Source organism: Mirounga leonina, unplaced genomic scaffold, assembly GCF_011800145.1.
Source record: "Mirounga leonina isolate KUSES-001 unplaced genomic scaffold, KU_Mleo_1.0 Mir_204, whole genome shotgun sequence".
NCBI lineage: Eukaryota > Metazoa > Chordata > Mammalia > Carnivora > Phocidae > Mirounga > Mirounga leonina.
The window spans coordinates 605,640-626,069 of NW_023270513.1; the positions used below are offsets into that span (position 1 = coordinate 605,640).

Genomic DNA, 20,430 nt, shown 5'->3' on the forward strand with positions numbered 1-20,430 from the left:
AGTGACCAAGGGCCCAGAGTCTCATGTCTGAGAAAGTTCCCCAGGCTCATAGCTTTTCTGCTTCCACCAACTGCCTTCACATTTGGCCTAGGTCCTGCCTGGGTTGAATGTTCCCCTCCCTGGGCTCTTTCCACAGCCCCTGTGTGGTCTTGGTTGTCCCCAGTGGCCCCTGGGGAGAGCTGGTGTGTCATTCAGCAGGAGGCAAGAAGGCATGCATGCCAGAGTGCCGGCGGCAGAGTGACGGGTGAGCCGGCAGGCGGGCTGGACACTCCAAGCCTGGGAACTGTAATGTTCAAGGAATTTCAACTGGCATTGCTCTCCACTCCCAGCCAACTGGTTAACGGTGCCGAGTTTGAATCAGTGACCCGCCTCCTGGTCCCTCCTCCTTAGCTAGCCTCTCTCTCCCTCCTTCCTTCCCTCCCTCCCTCCCTACTTCCCTCCTTGGGGCCCTCTGGGAGGCGCCTGAAGAGGAGGCAAGCTGAGCTCAGACCAGGCTGCTCTGTGCGTCTCCCCTCGCTGGTGTGCTGGGGCGGCTGATGGAGCACAGGGCCAGGGCTGATTCTCACAGAGGCCCGCATCCTCTCTAGTCTAGTCCCTAGAGAGAAAGAGGCCTGTGCCCGGCAGAACTCTGCTGGACCCTGCCAGCTCCCTGCACCCCACCATGCCTCTGCTGGACGTTTTCTGGGCTTGCTTCAGGAAAGTGAAGGTAAGTGGCTGCCCAGACCCAGCCCGCTCCACTCAGAAGGGCTCAGAGGGGACGGAGGCAGCCGGGGACCACTGTGTGCCAGCTGGAAGGCAGATGGGCTTCTGAGACTACCTTGGAGCTAGAAAGAATTGGATTCAAGTCTTGCTTTTGTCACTTAACCAGCTCTGTAAATGTCTGCTGCTTTCCCATAAAAATAAGTAGGCTAGCTGCCTATCATAAAACTTGCCTCCATTGCTTCCCAGGCCTTGCCACAAAGGCAAGATTCTTAGCCCCTTTGAGCCCCAGTTTCCTCAGCTTTAAAATGAAGACAGTGGTGGTACCAACCTCAATAAGGCGATGAGGTTGGTATTTTTGTTTCCATACTAAGTGTTTGCAAATAAAAGAGATAATGTGTGTTAAGTTCCTAGCGTGATGCTTTGCATAGAGCATCCATCTGAGTAACAGTAACTATTATTATGATTACTATTACTAGTTTCCATCAACATATATCAAGCTCTGTGCTAGGCACCATAGGAGTTACATGAAGACAAAAAGGGACATGGCTTCTGTCCTCAAAGAGGAGGTAGGAAAAGTGACAGATCTTTATCAAGCACCTACTATATACTAGATACTATGCTAGATAGTCGGTCAGTAAATATTTGTTGAATGCCTACTATATCCTGGACATGGGGAATACATGAGCACAACAGGACCCACAAGGATGTGCAGGGCATAATTTCTGCTCTCAAGATCCCAGAAATTGATATTTATTTAGTATCTGCTATGTATCGGACAGAGGCACTTTCAGTTCATTAACTGTGGTGGTAATCTTTACCAAAACCCATTGTTTTCCTGTTTTTATAGATGCAGAAGGGACACTGTAAAAGATTAAGGAAGGTCACTCAGATACGCCTGGCAGAGTTGGGATCTGAACTCCTAAGTCCATACCTCTCTTGACACTATGTGGCGTCCCACAGTTTAATTCAGTAGGGAAACTTTTAAATAACTAGCCTGGCTGTAAAATAGGATGAAGAGAAGGCTGGGACCCTTGGAGGGAAAAATCACTTCCACCAGAAGGGACTTGGAAAGGTTTCACCGGAGGTCACATTTGGGCTGGGCCTGAGGCTTGAAGGAAGACTTTGTCAGTCCAAAAAGCGGGGAAGGGCATTCCAGGCATGCCTGGCAGAGGGAACTTTGGGAGCAAGAGTCTGGAGGCAGTCAAGTGGTGGTGAGTTGGGGGGGCTGGTTTCATGGGTTGCCTCAAGTACAGGGTCTGAGGGAAGAGATGCTAGAGAGGGGGGAATGGGGCTGCCACCCATAGGGTTTGCAATTGATCCATGGGGCTGTGGTCTTTACCTAGCGGGGCTCCTAAATGAGATTCTCACCCATCTGCGGTGAAATGGGAGAAAAGTGGGAATAATGTAGTACAATTTTCAGAAAGCTAAATTAAGTCAATTCAAAAGACTATTCTTTATTTGGAGATTATTACGGCTTTCCAATGAGGTGGGGTTCAAGAGTAAGAGACTTTAAAAATATCTGTCCTCAGCAAAATAAAAAGTTTGCAATGCTCTGTTCCCTTATTTATTTATTTAAAAATTGTCTTTCTCATCTATGAAATTCCAAAGTCCAGAGACTGTTGTTTTAGGGGATCAGGGGGATTTCAGTGAAGTAGGGATATAATTCAATGGACACTGTTAAGAAATACACTGCAGCAGCCTTCCACGCCGGTGTGGAAGGGCCCAAGTGGTGATGCTGAGGCCAGGAAGGTGGCTGCGATGGCAATGAGGCTGGGTGGGGAGGAGAGGATGGGAGATGGATCTAATAAGGACAAGGCAGCAGGGAAGCAAAAGTATCTGTGAGATTTGACACCTGATTGGTACCACTGTCCTCTACTCTGGCTAACCATTCTGGGTGCTTGGCAGGGATTGGAATCACTTCGCATTCATTACCTCAGTCTCTTAGACTCCCCGAAAACACTCCCTGCCCATGTCAGGCTCTTAGAAATTGTTAGGGCAGGAGAATCGCCCCCCCACCCCAGAAGGCTTGGAGACCTCTATCCCAGTCCCAGACACTGGCATACACACACACACACACATTCTTTCATGCATTTCCACAAACACAGGATGTACACATGTGTATATGTTTATAGTTACACACTCATGTGCATAGACACACCATTCACATGTGCACACACATGCGTATCAGGACAAACCCATGCACATGCACATGCACATCCACATGCAGACGGTGCACATCCACTATCATGTAACCTCACGCACGTATGCCTGCATGCACATACACAGACAGGCACACGTGTACACAAATAGATACCCTCCCATGCACAAGCATGCAGACACACCCAGACCTAGGCACATACACAAAATCACGTAGACATACAAAATCATGCACATGGCACAAAGGTACGTATGCATGCACACCCACACACAGGGCTGTGGCAGATGTGAATCAACACATGGTTATGTCTCAGGGCTAAGAGGCAGCCTGCCAGACCCACATACATGCTACTTTTCCAATGCTACTGCTTTGAGGTCCCGGTCAGAGAGGCAGCCTTCTGGCCTTATAAGCCCAGTCAAGGGCATGGGCTGCTCTGAGCCACCCTCCCTTTCTGAGCCAGGCCCCCTTGTGAGCAGTTGCCTGACTGTGGGAGAGCTGAGTGCAGAGAGGGGCAGGTTGTAGCAGAGTCTGCCATAGCTGAAAGGGATCTTTTAGATCATCTCATTCAACCTTCTTGTGGTCCTAATGGAGAAACCGAGCCCCCTACCATCCCATACCATATGGTGCTCTCCATCAGCTGAAGAGGTGTGAAGGGGGGGAAGCAGAGAAACTTAGGTTTGAATTCCACCCCCCGATACACACACACACACACGCACAGACAGAAAGACACACACACACACACACACACTAGCTGTGTGCCTTTGAGCAAGTCCTCTCTGAGCCTCCGTTTTCTTATCTAAAAAAAATGATACTAATCAGTGCCTGCCTCACAGAGATGCCATGAGGATTTGAGGAGTTTGTGTCTTTAAGGTGCTTGGCATGGAGTAGGTAGGTGGTCAACACATGACTTGCTGGAAGCAGGTTTCCAAATGACACACAGGGGGCACGAGGCAAAGAACAAGGATTATTCTGTATTTGGAAACTCCAGGGTTAAGAGCTCAGGTCTTATCTGCTCCTTAGCCACAACTTCCCTTCAGCACTCTGTGCTCTGGCCCTGCGTGAATCTAGGACCAGAAGCAACCCATTTGGGTGCTGAAAAGTGCTACTTCAGAAGCCAGGGATACTGAGAAGGTAGCAAGATGCCAGGCCAGGGCCCAGGACTGCTTGAGCTGCACTGGGGTTAGGGGCAGCCAAGGGATAAGACCTTTGGATGTGAGATGAACCCAGTATAAATAGTTTCGTATGTGTCTGATGTGTTTTCCCCACAGGCCGGCAGGGGCCAGAAAGGTATCAATGGGCTCTTACCACAACCGAGCATGCATATGGGTCCCCACTCCAGCCTCACACTCAAACATGCACACACACCAGCACTTAGCATGGTGTTAATGCACGTAACAAGTGACCAGAATTTGGATCCTCTCTCATGGAACTCTCTTTGTATCAGGTGGGCATATCTATTCCTGGAGGGCATTGACCTGGAAGGTGGAGAATCTGGCTGGAACTCTATCTAAGCCATGACCTCTAGGTGACTTTGAGAGGGTCAGTATTCCCTGCTGTCTTTCAACTGTTTTCTCCTATAACAGATAGTGATACAATATCAGAGATTGAAAGGTCCATAGAGGTCACCCGTTCCTCCCCCTTCCCTCCCTCTAAACTATGGATGAGGCCCAAAGACGGAAAGAGATGTGCCCAAGGTCACAGGTAGGGCAGTCAGGACACAGCCGGGACCACACATGGTCTATGTAATAGACCATAATCTCCTTCCTTCCTCTGTGGCAAAATCCAAACACAACTTGTCTGTGGTAGAATCTAAGGGCAATACCAGGTGGGACTTTAACACACGTGTCACATAGAACCACACATGGTAATACCCCTGTCTCACTTACCTGCAGAGCTTCTATGGGAGGCAAAGCAAATTATGGACAGAAAAGTCCTTTGTAAACTGGGAAGCCTCAGAGAGTTTAACCATCCAGTCATGGTCCAACAAGGGACACCACACTTTTCCCCAGTCTCTATACTCACATACTTAGTCATGCATATAAGTGCATAGGTGCACAAGGACATATTCTCAAGCATCCTCTCCTATGAATTCACTGCCACAGTGTGCATGGGACTTGTATGTGGCTGTTCTTATACGTGGCTCCTAGGCGCCTGTTCATATGGGTGTGTACTTTCACTCTCCCTCTGCCCGCTCATATTTATGTACATATATACACTCATGTGAGCGCACATACTCATGTGTGCTTCTTCACCCCTGGGGCTCTTTCTGTCCCCAGGCCAACTCACAATTTCCCAGTCTTTGTCCAGAATCAGCCTGGCAGGATATAGGGTGAAAGTGTGATGGTAACTGGGTGATTCAGCAGTTGTACTCCCAGCCTCCAGGATGTCTCTACTTTTCCAGGCCTTGGCCCTTATTGTCTCAAGCAAGACCCATTTTCCACATGCAGAGTGTATTCATTGTGGGAGGGGCAGGAAGGAGTGTAGAGAATTCAGGAGAGCATATGAGTGTATAGAAACTGTTAAATGCATCTGGATGCCATTTCCACATTCCATGTAGGAGTCTTATCACATCTTGCCAAAAGGATGGCTAGACATTGTTGCATACCTCCAGTGATGTAGAGCTCACCACCTCCTCCAATAGCCTGTTTCTTTTTTTTTTTTAAGATTTATTTATTTATTTGAGAGAAAGAAAAGGGGGGCAGAGGGAGAGAGAGAGAGACAGAGTCCCAAGCTGACTCCCCACTGAGCATGGAGCACAACATGAGGCTTAATCTCACAGCTCCGAGATCATGACCTGAGTGAAAACCAAAAGACAGATGCTTAACTAACTGCACCACCCAGGCACCCCTCAAATAGCCTGTTTTGTCTGAGGACACTGCCTTAACCAGTGTGTGTGTGTGTGTGTGTGTGTGTGTAAGTGGTAGGTGTATACTTGTACATCTGAGACTTGTACATATAGTCCCCTCTCAATTACTGGACCCAAAGAAAGGAATTATGATATACTCTCCCAGGTCATGGGAAAACCACTTAGAGAGGAGAGGGCAAGGCCTTATACCCCATAGAAGGAGTCTTCACCCTCAGGACCTCTCTTTGCAGTTCCACAGCTTAGTCAGATTGAGTGGTGGGTACTGCCTCCTGACATGGGTGAAAAATCCACACTCTGGCTTGTCCCTGTGTGGCTAATTGTAAATTGCCTAGATGCTGGCCTATGTTACATATTTGTGAGGCCCAGGTCAATGGGATGAAGTAAAAGAACAGGTGTGCTAATGTTATTGACACACATGGACTTAAAGAGAGTTGTGAGTTGGTTTCTGGGTGATCTAGAAAGCTTTCTGTGAGGAGTTTCCTGGCTCAGAACAGAAGGCAGCTTGGTGTGGCAGAAAGAACACTGGACATGGAGTCAGACTGGCTTGGATGTAGTGCCCACCTCTGCCACATCTAAGCTGAGTGGTCTTGGGCAAGCCATCTTTCCTCAGTGGATAAGACTTAGTGGAATTGCCAAGGAAATAATGTATTTACAAGCCCAACACATGGTAGATGCACAATTGGATCAGAATCTGAAGAGATGATCTATGGAGAAAAAGAGGGAGGCTTCTTCAAGGAGGAGTAAGGTTGGAGACAAGAGAAAGAGGAGGCACAGAGAGCCAGGGGACTTGCCCTGGATGTAGAAATTGGGTGTGTACAGTTATGGGAGCAAGAGTCAAAATGAGAAACTTGCAAATTTGTGTGTGGGAGTTCAACTTTACTGAGGGTTCTCCTGATGCAGTGAAAAAACCAGGGTCCCTAGAGTAACAAAACATGGAGTCAAGCCCTTCACTCTCTGAGCCACAACTTTCTAGCTGTGTGACTTTGAGAAAAGTACTTCAGCCCTTTGAGCTTTAGTTTCCTGCTCTGTGAAATGGAGCTAATAATAGTACCCACTTCATAACGTTGTTATGAGGCTTAACTGAGTTGACATGTATAAAACACCTGGCACCCAGTTAGTGAGTATTAGCCGTTTTTATTATTTGTACACTGGGGAAAATCATAATTCCTACCTCACAAGGTTGTAGTGAGGAACGCATGAAATAATGACGGCAAGGACTGTTGACATGTTTATTTATTGTTATCTTGAAGAAAATGGGAGGTTTCCTTAAGCTGGGAATAGCCTTGAGGAATTCATTCCTTCAGTCATTAACAAGCAATATTTATTCAGGGCCTACTATGCATCAGGCCCTGAGGGGATAGACAATGGTTAATAAAATAGCTGTGGGTCTTTAACCTCATGGAACTTACTGTCTAGTGGATGTAAAATGAGAGTTTTTCATACTCACAACCCCCAAGTGCCCTGTTGGTGGGTATGACTGATTCAGTCCAGAAAATGCCAGGGCATGAAACTGTTTGCTTAACAATTTTAATCTATCTAGCAACAGTGCATGGCAATTCCCACCTAGTCTTCAAGGCAAACGAATGGCTAAACTGGAGTCCCCGGTACTTCCTGCAACAGCATGGCCAGAACAATCTTAAAAGTGGGCCCAGCCTGGAGATGGAGATGGGGACCTCCAGAATTTGCCTGATCTGAACTCCTAGCCCTTGTCCCTCTCTCCCAGTTGCCCCATTTCAGCACAATTGGTACTGTTTGATCAAGTCTTCACGAGATTGGACAGTATTTGTTCTGGGAACTAGGAGAGATGGAGATGGGCACTGCGGAGGTGAGAAGGGGAGTATCTGACTTATGTCTCGGACACTAATTCCTACTTTACCTTTAGTTTCATTGGCACCAAAAGGAGTATGAGTGGGGGCTGGTGGGGGGGGGGTGGAAGACATATCTGACAATATGGCTGGTGAAGGCTGAAGTAACTGGAAAATGTTGCGGATTGGCAATGCCAGGTTTGTTTTTTTCCCTCCAAAGCACTACAGCAAGTTAAAACTAATATTAATTGCTAACATTTATAGAGCACACATTATGTGGTAGACACTGTTCCATGCCCTTCACATATATTAACTCAGTTTATCATCACAATAACTGCAAGGCTATTATTCCCATCATCCTCATTTTACTGAAACACAGAAAAAAAAGTTAGGAAACTTACCCAAGGTCACACAGCCATTATTGGGATTTTAAACCCATGTAATCCAGGTCCAAAGTCCATATTCTATCCACTGTGTTTATATAATCTCTGCTCAGTTTCTCCACCTATAAAATGACTATGTTAGACTGATTTATCTCTGAGAGTCTTTCTAGCTCTGCCACTCTCATCATTTTTCATATATAGTTCTTTGAACTTCCAAGCAAAGTGGAAAAAAAAAATCTGCTCCCCAAATGTCAGTGATTTCTACTCAAGGTCCCTGGGGAAGGGGAAGGGAGCTCAGGCGCAGGAGAATGAGCCTGCCATGGAGGTTGGTCCTCCCAGCAGCCAGTAGGGCCTGAGGACAGCTGGAGGCTTGGCAAGCTCTGGGAGCCAGGGCCTGGCCTGCATTTCCAAGTCACTAGGAACAATAACAGGGAGCAGAGCTTAAGTGGCCTATGCTGGGATATGGGGTCAGAGGTTTCACAAAGGGGTGGAGGAATGGAGCTCCTTGACCCCCACCTCTCTGGCCCACCCTTGAAGCTGCTGTTGCTGCAACCAGGGACCTTGGAGTCCAGTTCAACTGGCAGTTCCAAGGCTGGGGTTGCCAAGGGTTAGAAGAAAGGAAGCCCTGAACTTGGGGAATGGGGTTTGAGGTCCTGGAAATTGGTGTGGGCTGACTTTCCCTGGACTCTCCTCTGCCTGGGGCTGCGTCACCCTTGGACCTTGGGAGAAGAATATGGTATAATGATATAATCCAGTAGCTGCTGGAAATAGGACACCAATCTGCTAGCCCAGGGTCAGCCTCTACTTCCCCTCTCTGAGCCCCAGTTTCCTCATGTACAACATGGGGAGAATATTCTCTACTTCATAATTGATTGCAACGATGACATATATGAAAGGGCCTGCCACAGAGTAGGAGCTCAGTAAATCTGAGTTAAATTTGAAGATAGTTGATTGGTTGCTCTAGGTGATCCTGGGCCCACGGTTTGTGCTCTGAGTTTCCTCATCTGAAAAATAAGATTTACCTGCCTGAGGAGAGCCTGGACTTGGGAACATCCTCTGGAAGTAAAAAGACAGTAGGAAACCTGGTGTTACTACCCTGAGGCTCAGGAAGTGGGCTGTTTAGGTGGATTCCCCTCTTTTCTCCCCACCCCTTCTCCCACCCCTTGTTGAACTAGTTGCAGAGTCTAGAAAAGAGGCTTTGCTCCACCCTGGAACCACTGTGTCTCTCCCCTTCAGTCTTTCCCTGCACTCACACCATCCAAGGCCCCCCTCCTGGAAGGACTCTCAAGCTCTGGGCAGGAAGGAGGGTCCCTGTTGGTTGGTGGGAAAGTCAAGATTTAGGGATATGACATTCCTGAGATTATCCAGAGAACCCCTGGGGGTTGCAGCTGCTCACTCTTCTCCCTGGCTCGAGCTCTCTCGCCTGCTGTGGAGGTGGAAGGACAGTAAGGAAGGACAGAAGGCTGGGGGAAAGAGGCCCAAAGGCAAAGGGCTGGGCCTGGAACAACCCTGCTGGCCAGGTGAGAAGTGGGGAGTGAGAGAGGAGGAAATGAGACCCTTCCACAACGGGCAGGAAGGAACTAAGGTGAAAAGAGTTCAAGGCAGCAGGACTTTGTCATGGGAGGAGTTATAAAATGATATGTAGCTCAGCATTCCCGAGGCTACAGGTCAGGTACTCTTTTTGGGAGGTTGGTGAGTAGATATGAGACCACCATAGTCCTGGTGGCTAGGAAAGGACAGTCAGGCTTTCTGGGGCCACACTCCTAGCTAGCATGGGACAGCTTGTACCTTCAGAGAGGGGACAAAGGAAGTAGACCCTCTGGGGATTCCTCACAAGGCTGTCCCAGACTCTGTGTTCTACAAAGACCTTCTAGAAATCATGTCTTCCATTGCCCTTTCCCAGCTGGGGTTGTCCCTTACCCTCCTCCCTGTGATGGGAGGATGAGAATTGTCAAGGACTCTCTTATCATTATAGGCAACAAAGAATTGGAGGACCAGCAAAGAATTGGTCAAAGTCACATGGTCAGGCCCAGAATGCCTGTGTGGGTGAGTCTTACTCTAAATCAGGTCTCCTTTCTCCTTTCCAGGAAAAAGACTGGCATTCCTCAGGGCTGTAGCACCCCCTCCCAGCAGACATCACACCCTGAACATGACACACATGTTCCCAGGCCTCCAGGATGGGGTTTAAAAGTGGCATCATGACACCAATGCTCCAATTTAGGACCTGGTGACAGGATGATTCCAGACTCAGCCCGCACAATGCCCTTCATTATCCAGATGTCTCCATACTGGACTGTGAGCTCCTCTAAGGACCCAGCCTGTGTCTTATCCACACGTGTCCAGCCCCACACAGCCCCTATTCTAGGCCTAGCCTAGAGGAAGTTGGCTGAGTGTATAGGACATACATGTATACTCATGCACATACTAGTGGCTGGACCCACTGCACCCCATCCCAGCATAGAAACCCTAAGATGCAGAGAAATAAGCTCTTGAGGAATCAGAAAAGCCTGCTTCCCACAGTGGCCACAGTCTGTGTTGGCAAAACCCCAGCTGGGGCTCCACGTGGAGGTGGTGAGGGCCCACTCTGGAGGCTGGGAGGGTCAGGCTGTGAATAAGGCTCTGTGTGTCCTAGCTGATAGGGCTGGGGGAGGCTGGAATGTGAAGAACGTGCTCTCATGACTGGCCTCAAGCTTGGGCCTGTGGCATAGGGCTGGCCAGGGGATGAGGGGGAGCAGAGAAACTAGGCAAAGAAAGTTTGAAAAGTCTCCAGGCTTGCCCTCAGATAGCAGGGCAAGGGCTGGTCATAGCACTTGCAGGCCCAACAGAGAGGTTGCTGGAGAGAGTGAGGTCCATCCTGGCCACTTACTGCTGAGGACTCCTCAGGTTTGGACAAGGTCTGCCTTTGCAGCTTGCCTCCAAAACCACCCCGCTTAGACCTCCCACCTTCTCACCTAGCAACCAGGTTTCTGCTCCCATCCCCTTTTTAGCTTGTGTTCTCTCTTTTTCACACTTTCAACATGATTCCCTGTTTCTCTCAAAAACTCCTGATTTGTCTTTTTATGCTGGCGACTCTATTGCCCACTAGACTGCAAGATCCTCAAGGGCAGGGACCATACCTGCTTCTGTGTGACTTTGCTTCTGTAGGTCTACCACATTGCCTTCTGGACAGCTCTGAACAGATTCTCCACAGACCCCTCAAATCCAACAAGTTCAAAACTGTGATTCATTACAAAAGGAAGACTCTCTTTCCCTCTACCCCCAACCATGCTGGTTCCTCCATTCCTGACCTCAGTTAATAGCCCTGTTATCCACCCAGTTGCATAGGCCAGAAACTTTGGATTCATCCTCATATAAATAGTTCATATATTGGTCCTTTCCTTTTCTGTCCCAAAGACCACTGCTCCAATCTGCTCTGGCCTCTCTGTCTCTAGTTTTGTCTAACCTCCTCCAGTCCCATTCCCAATCTATTTTTTCACTCAACAGGTAAAATAACATTTTGAAGTATAAATCTGACTACGGTACCCTTCTCTGTAAGCCCCTTCAATGGCTCCCCACTGGGCTCTGGATAAAGTTCAAGTTCCTTCACATGACCTACAAGGTCCATAACCTGGTCCCTACCCCTGTTCCAGACTCATTTCTTACTCTGCTCTCCAGCCAGACTATACACTTCCACAAACCACATGCTTTTATACCTCCTTGCCCCTTTCTATGCTCTTCTTTCTACCTGCCGTGCTCTTTGCCCTCTTGTCTTCCTCATGAACAACTTTAAGACCTGTTCTAAATGCTGCTTCCTTCATGAAGGCCCTCGTGACAATGCATCCGCACTACCAGCAACCAATTACTCCATTTGCTCAGATCCACAAGGTTTTATACTTTCCAATAGCACTTACATGGAATTGTGATGATATGTGCATGTGGCTTCCCCTCCCACCCACTTGGCTGTGAATTACTCAATGGCAGGGAATGTGCCTGATTTGTCTGAATCCCTGAATACCTAGCACAGGGCTGGCCCTGAAGAAGCTTGTGGGGAGTGAATGAATGAATGAATGAATGATGGGAACACTGTCACCACTAATCCTGGTCTCTTCCAGAGTGGCTGTCTCTGTAACTGCTAGACTCCTGGGTTCAGAACAGCCCCAAGTGTGAGGAATATGTTCTGCAACAGGAAACAAAAAGAGCCTCCACTCTACAGCAGAACTCTCTGATATAGAAGTTTATGCCTCACCTTTCCCTGTAAGGTTCTCAGCTACTAAGATCAGGGTCCAAAGCAGAGTGGAACTCATAGCCCTGGCCCAGTTCAGGTTATTCTGGACCCCAGGGAGAAAAGAATAGGATACAATAAAATTGGAAGCTCCATAGGCCTAAAGTATAAACTTGGTTCTGATATTTACTAGCTGTGTGACCTTGGGTAAGTCATTTCACTTCTCTGGACCTCATTTTCCTCATGTGCTACATGAGGATAAAAAACCTACCATGTGGAATGTGTGTGACGAACAAGGTCACTTATTTGTAAACTGTAAATTCCGTGTAAAATTAAAGCTTAATTAGCTCTTGATCTATCTTTAATCTGTTGCACCCATGATGGGTTGGGGGATAGGGTGGGAGAAGAGGGAATTTAATGTGAATAGAACAGGACTGCAGAGTTACAGTCTTTTCCACCCATCAGTTCATCTCCTAATTTCCCAGAATGGTCACATTTAGGACCTCATAGGGGACTACTTCCTCCTTCTCTCCCACTCCCTTATCCTTTTCTTTTACTCCCCTTCTGTCCACCACTGAGAATTATATTGACTTGTTAATCATTGGTCCCTTTGTAGCTTGTAGGAGAATACCATATCTGTCCCTCTTGGTTGGTCTTTCTCCTCTTTTTACACCTATCTCATTCTATAATTTGCCATCTCTCTCATACTAGCATCCCTCAAGGTTCTTGTCAATGAACCCTTAGGGGAACACCTCCCACCCCTCCTGTCTTCTGTGGCCAGTTGTGGGTTGAAGGTTCACCAGGTTGTCTTGTGGTCTACCAGGGTGGAGCTGAACTTTAGCCATTTTAAAGTGATCTAGGGCTGAGACTAATCTCCTAAGACTAGAAATCACTGTAGTCAAGTGTCTGCACCTGGTGTGGCAGTCATTGTTCAGGGGATAAGAGAGATGACAAATACTATGACAACTCCTTTCCGCATAAGCTTTTGATTGGCTGCATAAGAGAAACCCTTCTTTCGAAGTAACATCTCGACATTGCTTTCCTGAACTACTGCAAAAGCCTCCTAAAAGGTCTCCCTGCTTTCACTCTAGCTCCGCAATGCATTTCCCACACAGCAGCCAGAGAATGATCTTTTTAAAGTGAAAATCAGATACTGTCATTCTCCTCTACACCCTCCAATGGCTTCCTAATGTAATTTAAATCAAAGCCCCAATTATTCCCCTGGCCCTCAAAAGCCCTTGCTTCTCTCTTCAACCTCTGTCTGGAATATTCTGCACCCAGGTTGTCACATTACTGGCTCTGTCTTATCATGCAGGCCTCTGGTTCAAAGTTCAGGTCCTCTGTATAATAATAAAGGGGACAATTCGACAAGAAGATATAACAATTGTAAATATTTATGCACCCATCATAGGACCATCAAATACATAAAACAGTTAAAAACAAACATAAAGGAACTTATCAACAATGATACAGTAATAGTAGGGGACTTGAACACCCCACTTACATCAATGGACAGATCATCTAAACAGAAAATCAACAAGGAAACAATGGCTTTGAATGACACATTGGAACAGATGGATTTGACAGATATATTCAGAACATTCCATCCTAAAACAGCAAAACACATATTCTTTTCAAGTGCACATGGATCATTCTCCAGAATAGATCACATATTAGTCCACAAAACAATCATCAATAATGTCAAGAAGATCAAAGTCATACCATGCATTTTTTCTGATCATAACGCTATGAAACTAGAAGTCAACCACAAAAAAATATCTGGAAAGACCACAAATACATGCAGATTAAATAACATGCTACTAAGCAAAAAGGAAGAAATAAAAGCGTATGGAAACAAATGAAAATGAAGACACAACCGTCCAAAGATTTTGGGATGCAGCAAATGCATCTGTAAGAGGGTAGTATATAGCAATACAGGCTTACCTCAAGAAGCAAGAAAAATCTCAAATAAACAACCTAACCATATACCTAAAGGAGCTGGAAAAAGAACAACAAACAAAACCTAAAATTAGCAGAAGGAAGGAAATAATAAAGACTAGAGCAGAAATAAATGATATAGAAACTAAAAAACAAACCAAAAAAAAAAAAAAAAAACCCACAGTAGAACAGATCAATGAAATCAGGAGCTGGTTCTTTGAAAAAAAAAAAATCAGTAAAATTGATAAAAGTCTATCCAGACTTATAAAGAAAAGCAGAGAGAAAAGATTCAAACAAACAAAATCACAAATGAGAGAGGAGAAATAACAACCAGAACCATGAAAATACAAACAATTTTAAGAGAATATTATTAAAAAGTATATGCCAACAAATTGGAAAAACTAGAAGAAATGGATAAATTCCTGGAAACATATAAACTACCAAAACTGAAACAGGAAAAAATAGAAAATTTGAGCAGACCAATAACCAGCAAAGAAATTGAATCAGTAATCAAAAAACTCCCAACAAACCAAAGTCCAGGGCCAGATGGCTTCACAGGCCAATTCTACCAAACACTTAAAGAAGAGTTAATACCTATTCTTCTTAAACTATTCCAAAAAATAAAAAGGAAGGAAAATTTCCAAATTTATTCTATGAGGCCAGCATTACCCTGATACCAAGATACCAAAACCAGATAAGGGCTCCACTAAAAAAGAGAACTACAGGCCAATATCCCTGATGAACATGGATGCAAAAATTCTCAACAAAATACTATCAAACCAAATCCAACAATACATCGAAAAAGATCAATCACCAAAATCAAGTGGGATTTATTCCTGGGTTGCAAGGGTGGTTCAATATTTGCAAATCAATCAATGTGATACATCACATCAATGAAATAAAGGATAAAAACCATGTGATCATTTCAATAGACGCAGAAAAAACATTTGACAAAGTACAGCAACCATTCATGATGAAAACCTTCAACAAAGTAGGGCTAGAGGGAACATACCTCAACATAATAAAGGCCATCTATGAAAAACCCACAGCTAACATCATCCTTAATGGGCAAAAACAGAGTTCTCTCCCTAGGATCATGAACAAGACAAGGATTTCCATTCCCACCACATTTATTTAACGTAATACTGGAAGCCCTAACCACAGCAATGAGACAACAAAAAGAAATAAAAGGCATCCAAATCAGTAAGGAAGAAGTAAAACTTTCACTATTTGCAGATGACGTGATACTCTACATAAAACATATGAGACACTCCACCCAAAACTTGCAAGAGCTGATATGCGAATTCAGTAAAGTCACAGGATAGAAAGTCAATGTACAGAAATCTGTTGCCTTTCTATATACCAATAATGAAGCAGCAGAGGAAGAAATTAAGAAAACAATCCCTTGTACAGTTGCACCTAACATAATGAATAGGAATAAACCTAACTAAAGGGGTGAAAGACCTGTACTCTGAAAACTATAAAACATTGATGAAAGAAATTGAAGATGACAGGCGTGGAAAGACATCCCGTGCTCATGGATTGAAAGAACAAATATTTTTAACATGTCTATACTACCCAAAGTAATCTACACATTTAATGCAATCCCTATCAAAATACCACCAGCATTTTTCATGTAACTAGAACAAACAATCCTAAAATTTGTATAGAACCACAAAGACCCCCAAATAGCCAAAGCAATCTTCAAAAAGAAAAGCACAGCTGGAGGCATCACAATTCTGGACTTCAAGTTATATTACAAAGCTGCAGTAATCAAAACAGTATAGTACTGGCACAAAAATAGACACATAGATCAATAGAACAGAATATAAAACCCAGAAATAAACCCACAACTATATGATCAATTAATCTTTGACAAAACAGGAAAGAATATCCAATGGGAAAAAGTCTGTTCAACAAATGGTTTTGGGAAAACTGGAGAGCAACATGCAAAAGAATGAAACTGGACCATTTTCTTACACCATACACAAAAATAAATTCAGAGTGGATTAAAGACCTAAATGTGAGACTAGAAACCATCAAAATCCTAGAAGAGAGCACAGGCAGTAACCTCTTTGACGTTGGCCATAGGAACTTCGTAGATATGTCTCCTGAGGCAGGGGAAACAAAAGCAAAAATGAACTATTGGGACTACATCAAAACAAAACGTTTCTGCACAGCAAAGGAAGCAATCAACAAAACTAAAAGGCAACCTACAGAATAGGAGAAGACACTGCAAATGACATATCTGATAAAGGGTTAGTATCCAAAAAAATATAAAGAACTTATGAAACTCAACACCCATAAAACAAATAATTCAAAAAATATGGGCAGAAGACATGAACAGCCGTTTCTCCAAAGAAGACATACAGATGGCCAACAGACACATGAAAAGATGTTCATCATCACTTATCATCAGGGAAATGCTAACCAACACTACAGTGAGATATCACCTCACACCTGACAGAATGGCTCAAATGAACAACACAAGAAACAACAGGTGTTGGTGAGGATGTGGAGAAAAAGGAACCCTCACACACTGTTGGTGGGAATGTAAACTGGTGCAACCACTCTGGAAAACAGTAAGGAGGTTTCTCAAAAAGTAAAAATAGAACTACCCTATGATCTAGCAATTACACTGCTCAGTATTTACCCAAAGAATACAAAAAGACTAACTCAAAAGGATACATGCAACCTTATGTTCATAGCAACATTATTTACAATTGCCAAATTATGGAAGCAGCCCAAGTATCCATTGACTTATGAATGGATAAAGAATATATGGTATATATATATATATATATACACACACACACACACACACACAATGTAAGATATGGTATATATAATATATATTATATATATAATAGAATATTACTCAGCCATAGATAAGAATGAAATCTTGCCATTTGCAATGACATGGATGGAGCTAGAGAGTATTATGCTAAATGAAATAAGTCAGTTAGAGAAAGACAAATACCATGTGATTTTACTCATATGTGGAATTTAAGAAACAAAACAAATAAGCGGAGGGGGAAAAAAAGAGAGAGAACCAAGAAACAGACTCTTAATTATAGAGAACACACTGATGGTTACCAGAGGGGAGGGGGATAGGGGTGATGATGGGGATTAAGGAGTGCACTCGTGGTGACGAGCACTGGTTGATAATATGGCATTGTTGAATCGCTATATTGTACACATGAAACTAATATGTTCACTAATTAGGATGAAACTAAAAACTTAAAAAAAATTTCAGCTCCTCTAAGACACCCTCTCTGACCACCTTTTCTAAAGCAATTATCCCTATTTTTCCTACCCTATTACTCCCTACCTCATCCTGTTTGTTTATTTATTTATTTATTTATTTATTTATTTATTTATTTATTTAAAGATTTTATTTATTTATCTGAGACAGAGAGAATGAGAGAGAGAGAGCACATGAGAGGGGGGAGGGTCAGAGGGAGAAGCAGACTCCCTGCCGAGCAGGGAGCCTGATGCGGGACTCGATCCAGGGACTCCAGGATCATGACCTGAGCTGAAGGCAGTCACCCAACCAACTGAGCCACCCAGGCGCCCCCTCATCCTGTTTTTTTAGTTTCTCCTTCTTGGTTCTTAGTGATGTCTGAAAGTTTCTTATTTATTTGTTTACCTATTCATTGTTTGTCCCTGCTCTATGAGAACAGGGACCTTATCTGTCTAGATGACTGCTAGAGCTTTAGCATAATGCATAGTGCTCTATAGGGTACTGGTGCTCTAAAAATATTTATTGAATGAAAGACTTTATAATGTGTTTTATTTTATTTTAATTTTTTAAGATTTTATTTATTTATTTGACAGAGAGAGAATGAGAGAGCACATGAGAGGGGGGAGGGTCAGAGGGAGAAGCAGACTCCCTGCCGAGCAGAGAGCCCGATGCGGGACCCGATCCAGGGACTCCAGGATCATGACCTGAGCCGAAGGCAGTCGCCCAACCAACTGAGCCACCCAGGCGCCCCTATAATGTGTTTTATTTTAAAAAGTGCTTTCATGTAAATTAATGTCTCACAAAGCCTGTGAGGTTGGGATTATTACCATCGTAGTCTTAGGGATGCAGAAACTGAGGCTCAAGAAGGTATGTCCAGTGTTACATAATAAGGTAGCCCTGAACTTGAGTTTTCCAATTCTAAATACTGCTCTTCCCACCAACATACTTTGCTTCTAACTAATGACGGTATGTTGCCAAGCAAATGTTAACTGATTCTTTGATAATCCTTACCGTCGGTTCTTGGAACAGCACTGTGAGCTGTGCAGACTGTCTCCAACTCCCGACTTAGGGACACTCCCCAATCCATGAGAGTGAAGTGAACCAGAGGAGTCAGTCAGTGGAGTGGGAGAAAGTACTATGGATCAGGCAGCAGGAGTCCGGGTTTCTAGGCTCGACTTGGCTTCTATTGTACTTCATTTTCCTTTTCTGTAAGCCTCAGTGTGTCTTTCTGCAAAATGAGTAGATGGAACTTTCTGACTTCAGAGATTCCTTCCAGTTCTGACATTGCATGGGTCTCTGCAATTTGTTGATTTTTTCTCTGTTTCCTTTGCAGTGCTTCCCATTGCTGCAGAGGAGGAAGAACACCGGTAAGTGTGTGAGGTGGGGGTCACAGGTGTCATGCATGGGGCTGAGCTTCTCAGTGGTACTCATGAGCTGGCTGATCTGGTTCCTGACCTATCAATGGCTGAGATGCAAAATCTGGAAACATCCTCTGTCTCCCTCCAGTGGGCATTTCCTGACCTCCTCCAGTCTTTCCTTCTGGGAGGGAGTGAGCATGCAGAACTTCTTTATTTCTCAGATGGAGGGTTTTCTCTGGTCAGGGAGCCAGGGGAGGATTTCCCTAAAGAACTATCAGCAAGTGGCAGCCATCCATATGCTTCCCTTGTTCTCAGGTGCCTACTCTCCACCAGGAAGTATATTAGGGGTGGGAGGTATGCTGGGAAAAGGAATAAGTAAACGGAAGGTAAAGGAGAGAGACATGACACTTCGGATTCATGTCTGTGATAGTACCAACACCTGTTTTATCTGAAAGGCTTCTGATCGGGTGAGTTAGGACTGAGGGAAAACATATAGCCTTGAAGGGAAAAATTCTCTCCTTTTTCTAACAAGTTTCTTTGCCTTCTGCCCCTGGTGTCCTACTTGGGGGTGGGCAAGTTAGTGGCATTCTGGGAACAACTCTCTTTCATTGAGGAGGACACAGCTGTCTGGAGGGGATACCCTGTTTGGAGAGGAAGAGAAAGAAGGATACTGGCCAGGAATGAATTTGCTGCCCGAGTCCGAACTCCTGGCATTGGCTCAGATTTGCTGAGGCCATGTAGGCCATCCTCCTGGCTCTAGCCCGACCTCAGCCATTCCCATTGGCTACAGTGTTTCTTCAGGATGAGCTCATGACTTGATTGAACATGGTTTCTAGGTGGCAGCTAGGGCTGAGGGTCACAGAAACAGAAAGGCATCAATGATCAAGTGGCAGGCTAAGAGCCTGTGTGAGGCAGCTTAGGGAGCAATTGGAAGAGATGACCTGATCTCTTGCTCCTGAAGACCTCCCCTAGTAGTTGGAGCCAGTTTGGGCACAGTTTTACCTGAAGGCAGAGAGGGTATCTGGTGACCTCTCAAGTACTTTCCCACCTTAGGATCTTGAGTTCTTGGGTGGTGGCTGCTAGAAAAAAAGAAGAGTTGTCAGGGCGAGGTGTTTATTTGCACTGCCATGACAGCAGATGAGAGGGGACCTATTTTGAAGCAGGAACACTGCGTCGATCAGCATACAGCATACATCTGCTCTTCCACTCCCCACCTCCTCCCCCATCACCATTCCAGCACTTCTTGCTGAGCACAGTTCCTGCTTTGCAAAAGCGACTTCCGGGGACACAAGATCTGTGGGCTGCCCATCCTGGGAGAAGAACAAACTTCTCCATTTCAGAGACACCAGCTGCAGAGGCTAAAAAGAAACCCTTCAGACTCTGAAATAGTGACCCCCTCAGATGAATGTTACTTGCAGCTGCCAAGTTGCCTCATTAGAATGTCTGTGCCAAGCTCAGTCAACAGGGCTGAATCCTGGAAGGGTGGGCCCCAGGTGGCTGAGAGGTCTGTGGCTTCCTGAGGAAAGAGAGTGTCTTTTAGGGGGTGGGCCCAGGCAGAAGAAGTTGCCACGTGCAAAGCTGAGCTTGGACTAGTTTTTTTTTTTTTTAAAGATTTTATTTATTTATTTGACAGAGAGAGACACAGCGAGAGAGGGAACACAAGCAGGGGGAGTGGGAGAGGGAGAAGCAGGCTCCCCGCAGAGCGGGGAGCCCGATGCGGGACTCGATCCCAGGACCCTGGGATCATGACCTGAGCTGAAGGCAGTCGCTTATCC

At 45.2% G+C, this 20,430-nt stretch overlaps 1 long non-coding RNA gene across 1 annotated transcript; it reads left to right on the plus strand.

Annotated features, from left to right (window-relative positions):
- The first annotated feature begins 692 nt into the window (after positions 1-692).
- Positions 693-18,665, plus strand: LOC118025995. Its single transcript, XR_004683442.1, has 3 exons — positions 693-706; positions 9,890-9,960; positions 18,631-18,665. It is a non-coding gene; the product is annotated as an uncharacterized LOC118025995 (long non-coding RNA).
- Positions 18,666-20,430: the final 1,765 nt, after the last annotated feature.